Source organism: Elephantulus edwardii, unplaced genomic scaffold (assembly GCF_000299155.1).
Source record: "Elephantulus edwardii isolate Elephantulus edwardi_28Jun2011 unplaced genomic scaffold, EleEdw1.0 scaffold00388, whole genome shotgun sequence".
Taxonomy (NCBI): domain Eukaryota; kingdom Metazoa; phylum Chordata; class Mammalia; order Macroscelidea; family Macroscelididae; genus Elephantulus; species Elephantulus edwardii.
Window position 1 is genome coordinate 234,115 of NW_006400138.1, and position 8,491 is coordinate 242,605.

Here is an 8,491-nt window from a genome sequence, read left to right on the forward strand (position 1 = left end):
ATATCAGATGCTGCCCATCAACAATCATGTCCTTGATGCCATGACTTCTTCTAAACCCAGCCTGAACTTCTGGAAGTTCTCTATCAATTGCAGTTCTAAATATTTCTGGTTAATCTTCAATAATATTTTGCTTATATGTGATATTTATGATATTGATTGATAATGTCTACATTCTCTTGGATCACCTTCTTGGAAATGTGAACAAATAACAGATCTCCTCCAATCAGTTGGTTAGGTCTTCTGAATTTTCTGGTACAGACTGGTAAGCATGTCAAGGTTTGCTTCAGTGATTTGGAACATGTCAATTGGTAGCCCATAAATTCTTGAGGCCTTTTATTTTTGCCAGTTTCTTCAGTGCACAGTGAACTTGTTCCTTCATCATTATAGGCTTTTTATTATGTGATATTTCCTAAAATATATCAGGGTTGACAAAATCTTTTTTGTACATCTATTCCACCACTTGCCTCCACCTTTTTTTTTGAGGCTTCCTGCCTCATTCAAGATTTTGCCTGCAGTATCTCTCAGTATTGCTACTTGAGGCTTGATTTTGTTTTTATTTCTTTGAGTCTGAGAAATGCTGAGTGAGTTATTCTTTTTGTATTCTCCAACTGCAGTTCTTCACATATTTCATTATAATACTTTGCTTTGTATTCTCCAGATCTTTCCTTTCTTTTGGTTCCTTGATACCCTAGTGCAATTCATTGTTGGAGTGTCTTCTGACTAGAAAGATGCATTTTTCTATTTTTTTCTCCTTTGTCTTTGTATTGACCTTTGGTTCTCGTCATGAATGATATCTTTAATGTCATCTCACAGTTCAAATGATCTTTGACCCTTAGTGTTCAGTGCCTAAGATGCTTTTTAAATTCAGGTGGGATAAACTTAAGGTAATATTTTGGCTCTTGTGGAATTGCTTTAATTTTCTTTAACTTCAGTTTGAACTTGCCCATGAATAATTGATGTTCGACAGTCAGTGCTTGGCCTGGTTTTGACTGGCTGATATTGAGCTTCTCCAGTGACTCTTTCCACAGATGCAGTCAGTCTGATTCATATGCAGACCATCAGGTGAGATTCATAGTCACTGTGATTTTTTAAAAAAGATATTTGTGATTAATAAATCACTGAATGTACAAACTTAAATAATTTGATCTCCAGCCCCATTTCTGTCACTAAGTCCATAATTTCCAACTATCATTCCTTCTACTTTGTTTCCAACTTTTCATTCAAATCAAGTATTATTAACGCATCTTTTTTTTATTAATGCATCTTGACTGCATGTTTTGTCACTTTCAGACTGCAAAAGCTTGTAGAATTCCTCAATTACCTCATCTTTGGTTTAGCTGTTGATATGTGTATTTGAAGAACAGTTGTATTAACAGGTCTTCCTTGTACATATTTGGAAAGTATTCTATCACTGACAGCGTTGCACTTCAGGATAGATCTTGAAATAATCTTTTGACTATGAATGCAACATCATTCTTCTTTGAATTTTCATTTTCAGTATAGTAGATCATATGACTGTCTGATTCAAAGTGGCCAATGCTAGTGTATCTTAGTCCTCTAATTCTTAGAATGTTGACCTTTATACATTCCATTTTATTTTGACAACTTCTAATTTTTTTATATTCATGCTTCATACATTCTATGTTCCAATTATTAACGGATGTTTACAAGAGGTATTACTATTTTTTGTTGAAATTAGAGTGTAAGTATACAAAGAAAATTGTTATCCATGAAACTATTCATATGCATTTTGTTTTACTACATTTATTACAATACTAATAATTCTACCCTTTAGTACTCCTTTATTCTATCTGTACCGCTTCTTGATCTCTAACAGGTAAGATTTTTATGAGTGTTCTGCGATTCCCATTATTCTCAACTGTATTCATAATTTGCTATGATCCACACAGTCTTATGTCCTTGCATAATTAATAAACCACAAATAAACATCTTTTTGTTATTTTCTGCTTTCAGTCAAGATCCATCTGACATCAGCTCTGATATCCCTCAAACCATAGCTTCTTCTTAATCTAGCTTTAATTTCTAACAGTTTCCTGCCAGTTTCCTGATTCAGATTTTTAAAAATAATCTTCAGCAAGATTTTATTGCATGTAATATCAATGATCTCCCATGCGATTAACTGCCTCTGAAAATCCTCCGGAGGGTCAGCTATGGGCCAGTTCTGACTCTAAGGTACTCAACAACAACAACAACAACAACAACAACAACATCAGTGATATTTTTTACAATTTTAACAATCTCTTGGGTCACCAAGGAATTTTAATTGCTTCATATGCTTGGTATTTTCAACTGCTTTGGATGTATCTGAATAAGGAAGACTGTAGAAGAATTAATGTCTTTGAATTGTGGCGTTGAATAGAAATACTGGATATACCATGGACTGGCTAAAGAACAAACAGGTTTATCTTAGAGGAAGATGGTGAAGATTTCACTTTGGGTTTGTTGTTAGAAGGGGCTAGTCCTTAGAAATAGACATAATACTGGCAGGTTGGTGAAAGAGATGAAACCCTCAATGGGATGGATTGGTGCAATGACAACAATAACATGTTTGAGCATGAGGGAAATTGTGAGGATGATGCAAGGTAGGGACAGTTTCAGATTTGTTTTTCCTATGGTTGGTATGTGTTGTAAATGACTCAATGGCACTTAACAACGACAATGTAATCATACTTTTCTCACTTTCTCGCTGTGATTCTCATTTCTATTCATTTTTCTATTATAACCCTTCATACTTTCTGAGCTTTATCCATTGGTAAATGCTGCCCTTTTGATCTTATGGTGTTGATTATCCCAAGTGGAGAGTCCCTCCCTGGTGTTACTGATCATCTTCTAGGCTTGGCCATCATTTGATAGAAAGCTGAGCCACAGCAGTGAGTTTTATTCCAGGTTTGAAGAGTAATCAAACATCGTAGCCTTAGAGGATCTACTAATCTCTAACAGACTAGTAAATGTGACTGTTTTTATGTTTTTCAGTTTTGTTCTCCCCCACTCTATATAAGACCTTCTACTGTGATCCCTTTAAGAGAGGGGATAATTGGGATTATCGGTAGTTCTAATTGGGTACCATCTAGTGCTGTAGATTTCACCATCATAGAAGATGAACTTGATGAGGTCCATTAGTACTCTGGAGTGATTGTTTCCACATATCTTTCTCTTCTTTCCTCCTGACTGGAAATACTAAGAGATGCACTATACATGACTACTTGCAAGCTATAAGGACTCCACTTGCTATCAGTAAAGTAGGATATACAACATTGTCTGTGTGGAATTATGAAGTACTGTTAATGTGATCTGTACTGGCAAAAACCAAAGCCCAGGAGTTGATGTAATACAAATTACTTTTTTTTTAAAGGTTACAGACCTAGAGGTACTTACCAGGTTGTGCCAAGAAATCTGGAGGATAGCTACCTGATTGACTGGAAGAGATCATATTTGTTCCCATTCCCAAGAAAGGTGATCCAAGAGAATGTGGAAATTACCAAATTATAACATATTTACAAAATTGTCATAGTAATTATCATTACCATCACATGCAAGCAAAATCTTACTATAAAAAAGAATCTTATAAAAAAGAATGACTGGAACAGTACATCAATAGAAACTGCCAGAAATACTAGCCAGATTTAGACTAGGCTGTGGCACTTGGGATGTCATTGCTGATGTCATATGGATCTCTGCTGAAAGTAGATAGTACCAGAAAGACGCCTGTTTGTACTTCATCAATTATGCAAAGACATTTGACAGTGTTAATGGCAACAAATTATGACTAACATTGAAATGAATCCCAGAATACTTGATTGTTCTCATGTCAAACCTATACCTAGACCAAGAAGAGTCTTGGAGAGAGTGCAGCCAGAGTGCTCTTTAGAGGCAAAGATGATAAGGCTTCTCCTCACATACTTTGGGCGTGTTGCTAGGAGGGACTATTCCTTGGAAGGATGGAGGGTCAGCAAGGAAGCGTAAGACCCTCCACCGGGTGGACTGGCACAGTGACTGCTGTAATGAACTCTAGTATGTCAGGAAGTGTGAAGATGGCGCAGGAGAGGACAGGTTCCAGATCTGCTCTTCACAGGGTTGCTCTGAGTCATATTTGACTCAACAGCACCTAACAACAAAAACAACAACAACGCTGGATTATTATGAGGAAGAAAGGAAACAAATTGTGAAAAGGCTTCTAGGGAAAGTCTTGACACAAAGTTAAGTATTCCAGAATTATAGAGATTATAAGGATAAATAACTTATGAGATGAAAAGATCCTTTCATCTTAAAACCAAAAGGAGTTTTTGCCTGAAACATTTTCACAAGTCAAAATTTGCTTTTACCTTTAGCTCTGAAGATGCTCTCTTTGAGTGAAGTTGACCTTTTACAAAACAGTGTTTTCCTGTTTTAATCAGTGCTGCTTTGAACAGAAAGATTAACTGATTATGAGATTCTTCCCAGATGGAGGCAGTTCAACAACAGAATCAATTCTACTAGAGATTCTCAAAGTGTGGACCAAAGTCTGATCAACTCTATTATTCATGGTGTGATATGACATCATTTATATCATACTTTGGTTTCTGGGATAAATTAACAATTTGATATTGAATTAATACTTATCATATTGATTACAAGCCACACACCATTCCGTCGGTGTTTCAGTGAAAGCAGTGACTTTCCCTTCAGGTATTAAGTGAGGGTTTTCAAGGATTCATTAGGTAGACTTGGACCATCAGTGGTAAGTGGGTTAATAAATGCATCTCTTTGGACAAAAGAATCTTTACTGTCTCTTAGATTAGTCCTTCCTTGACTTTCAGGGTTTTTGTGAAATGGTCAGAAATATTGTGACTAGACAAAGGTATTTAGAGCAGTGGTTTGGGGTCTTCAGAGGCCTATATTTCTCATATTTGTTCTGAGATCTTAAATATACATGGATTTGTTGTTTTGGAAAGTGGATCTGAAAACTTCTAAAGTAAAGAATTAGTTTTTCTGGGGAATGTGATGTTGGTGTTAGGTGCCTTTGAGTCAATTCTGACTCATAGTGTCCCCATCTGACAAAGCAGAACTGCCCTGTAGGGAGGATATCTTGAATATAATTTTATGGAAGCAGATTGCTATATCTTTCTTGTCTTCCCCCCCCCTTTATTATAAAATTTATCAAAGGGATAATTTGTGGCTTCAGGGGCATGGTTCAGCAAAGAGAAAGATTAAAAATCATAAAAACACTTAAACTTCTTTTTTTAACCTCGAAGAGGGACCAGAATTAAATAAATCCTTAAGAAAGAAAATGCTTTCCTAAATTAGAAAAGTTGGGTTTCTAAGCTATGCTTTCTTACGTCTACTGCGCAGATCCCTGAAGAGACGTAAAATGCCACAGGGATGGTTTCTCTGGAAGTCATTGTGGGAAGAACAGGCTATATCCATACACGGGCCAGATGGAGATTCCGTGATAAAGGCAGAATCTGTGATTTGTAATGTCACCTTACAATTTCTCACCAACCAGGGCACTTCTGAGAGAGTAAGAGTGTCCTGTTAATTGTTGTTAGGTGCTGTTGAGCTGTTTTCCTCCAGTAGGAGGACAGAAGGCATAAACTAGGACTTATGGCCACCCTAATGATAAGGCAACTGGGGAAATAACATTTCTGGTAGTTCCTGCACCCTGAGTCAAAATGCCTGACTGAGCTAAGTATCCAGGGACCGGATGTTAGCACCATTTACGTGGTAAACTATATGAGGCTGGGTTCTCATATGGAGGGATTCCCACTTCCATGGGAGATTTAACCAGACACAAAACAATACCTGAGGTGAAATTTCATTGGGTATTAGCTGCAGGGAACCTGCCTAGCTCCCCGTGGTGTCAAGCCAGTGGAACTGTCCATTGGTCCATTTCCTGTCTTGCTTGGGTGCTGATTCTGCCTCCCCACGTGCCCAGTGCCCAGACCACTGGCTAGTCCTTTGGGGGATTCTGCGCCAGGTGCTGTTCCTATTCTACTTCAACCAACTCGTACAGTTCCGCGGTGGCCTGAGGATCGTCCATGGAGGAATGTCCACTGTCCCTAACCTGAATGTCGCAGTTCAGCAGCTTCTGGGTGAGATACTTCAGGGACATGGTAGCATTCTCTGGAAAGTCTGCCTTCTTGTTGAGGGGAGGATATGGAAGGTGTCTTGAGTGAGGGACTTGGGGTAAATGTACTGCATGGCTTTGAAGTCATTGTTGATGCCATGCCCTATCACGAGCTTCCCTGTGAGTATCTTCAAGATCTGCCTCCGAGCAATGTTTGAAGAGTGTAGCATTCACCATGTGTTGCTTTCAGATACCATTCCACCTGGTCCGGTAGTCCACAATGTGATGGCGGGGGTGGGGGGGGGAACGAATGTATTCATCATAGAGCACATTATCAATATAGTTGACAATGCTATATCAAGCCAAGGAACTGACATGTCTGTTGGGCCCTGTGCCTGCCACCTCACAGTCAACTGCCACCATCTTCGTGGGCATCTCTTGGGATACGCCAGAGCTGTTCTCTGAGTGCACAAGAGTGGAGTTTTGTGAGACATTCTTTTGAGAGGGTTTCTTCTGGGACCTTTTTTTTTCCCTTCTGGGACCCTTCCCCACCCCCACCCCCCTTTCTGGGAGGTTTTGTGGCTCTTAATATTTGGAAGGGCACTCTGGGATTCCCCCAGAAAATCTACTTTAGTGGCAACAGAATGACCTTTTTTTGAAGGAGCAGTGGTCAGCCAGGCCACTGCCGTTGTCTTGTCCAGGGATTGTTCTGACCCACTGCTGGAGGCAGCTGTCTTTCTTCTGTGGGGGAGTGGAGGAACTCTCCCAGTGCCATCTCCCTTCAGGGTTTTTTCTTTCTTTGCTGAATCTGAGAGCACTCTAGGCACCTGCTGCTTCTTTTTCAGTAAGCCTTTCTGTTCCAAGAGCTGCTGTTTCTGGACAAAATCTGGTGCTTGGAATTCCCCTTTAAGGCCTTTTTGGGAGGAGGTTACCCAAAATCCAGATTGAGGAGCAAAGTAGACATGATGACTGTGGATGTTGGCAAAGCAGCTGGAGGACAGTTCATGGGTGAAAGAATAGGGGACTTATTCTTGGCTGAATCCCATAGACCAGCATCTAGAGGTCTGTAGTGTGACTTGCTAGATGGGCTCCACTAGGACCAACAACGCCCATGCCAGATGCGGAAACTGGTGTGCGCCTATGAGGCCCAGGCCGGCAGGTTCGCGGGTTAGAACGTGTTGGGTCCCCCAGCAGGCTGCGCTCCTGCAGGGTCCCTGTCTCCATGAGCGAGGCCAGAGATTCAGAGGGTGAGATAATCAGCAGTGGCTGCGAGGGTGGTGTGGGTGGGGCGAGAGTAGAGGTGGGGGCGGGATGCGCTCCCCAGCCCCTATAGCCCTGTGGAGGTACAACCCAAGGTGTAAGGAAGCGGCACCAAACAGGAATTGATCGCAGTATCTTTCTTCTGCAGAGCTGTTCAATCTTTGAAGAGCCAACTGTGAACCGTGGTGCAAGCACTTTAGAGTTGTACCATCAGAGCCTTTGAAATGTGTATAATGTTTTTAAAATAGGATAATTTTTGCCAACAAAATCTATTATAGCTGGTAAAATCTATTTCTCCAAGGGCCATAATTCGGGTGCTACAAACCAAAACCCACCCAGGAAGCTGTTCAAAAAGACTGGGACTGTTAGGTACCAACAGGTTGAGTCTGAGTCACAGCACCCCTACGTACAACAGAATGAAACTCTGCCTGACTCTGTGCCATTCTCACAATTTCTGTGATGCTTCAGTCCATTGTTGCAATCACTATGTCAACACATCTCATTGAGGGTCTTCCTTTCTTTTGTTGGCTCTCTATCAATGCTGCTGTTTCTTTCCAAGAACCAGCCCACTTTAAAAAAAATAATTAAGGACCACCCCTCTTGATAAAGTGCCCACAGGATGTCAGACAAGTCCCAGCACCTTGGCTTCTTAAGGAGAACTCTGGCTGCACACTTCTTCCAGGATATATTTGTTCTTCTGAAATCCATGGAATATTCAAAACCTCCATCACTGTAATTCAAAGGCACCAGTGCTTCTTCGGTCTTCCTTATTCAATGCTCAGTTTTCAGATACATAGGAAGCAACTGAAAACACCAAAACTCTTGGTCTTTAACATGACATCCTTGCTTTTTAACCCTTTAAAGTGACCCTTGGCAGCAGATTTGCCCAATGCAATATGCCATTAAAATTTTTTTCCCCCTCTAAGTGTTGTTTCTTTCCATGGGGTACCTGAACAAGGCGAGGAGATGAGGAAAGCTCCACTTCTGTCCCTGTCCCAGAATCCCAAAACGAAAGAGAGCTGGATTAAGAAAATCAAAAGGGCCGGACTCTCTCAGCATTTCATAAGCTGAAGGAGTTGAAAAACAAATTCAAGCCACGGGTGGCAATACTTAAAGATAGTTTGGGTAGAATGTTGAATGATCCAGGAAGTATAAAAATAAGATGGA

At 40.3% G+C, this 8,491-nt stretch overlaps 2 pseudogenes; one reads left to right on the forward strand and one right to left on the reverse strand.

The window, feature by feature from the left end:
* Positions 1–5,947: 5,947 nt before the first annotated feature.
* LOC102851686 lies at positions 5,948–7,028 on the reverse strand (annotated as a pseudogene).
* A 154-nt stretch (positions 7,029–7,182) lies between these two features.
* LOC102852497 overlaps positions 7,183–8,491 on the forward strand; it is a 39,861-nt pseudogene continuing 38,552 nt past the window's right edge.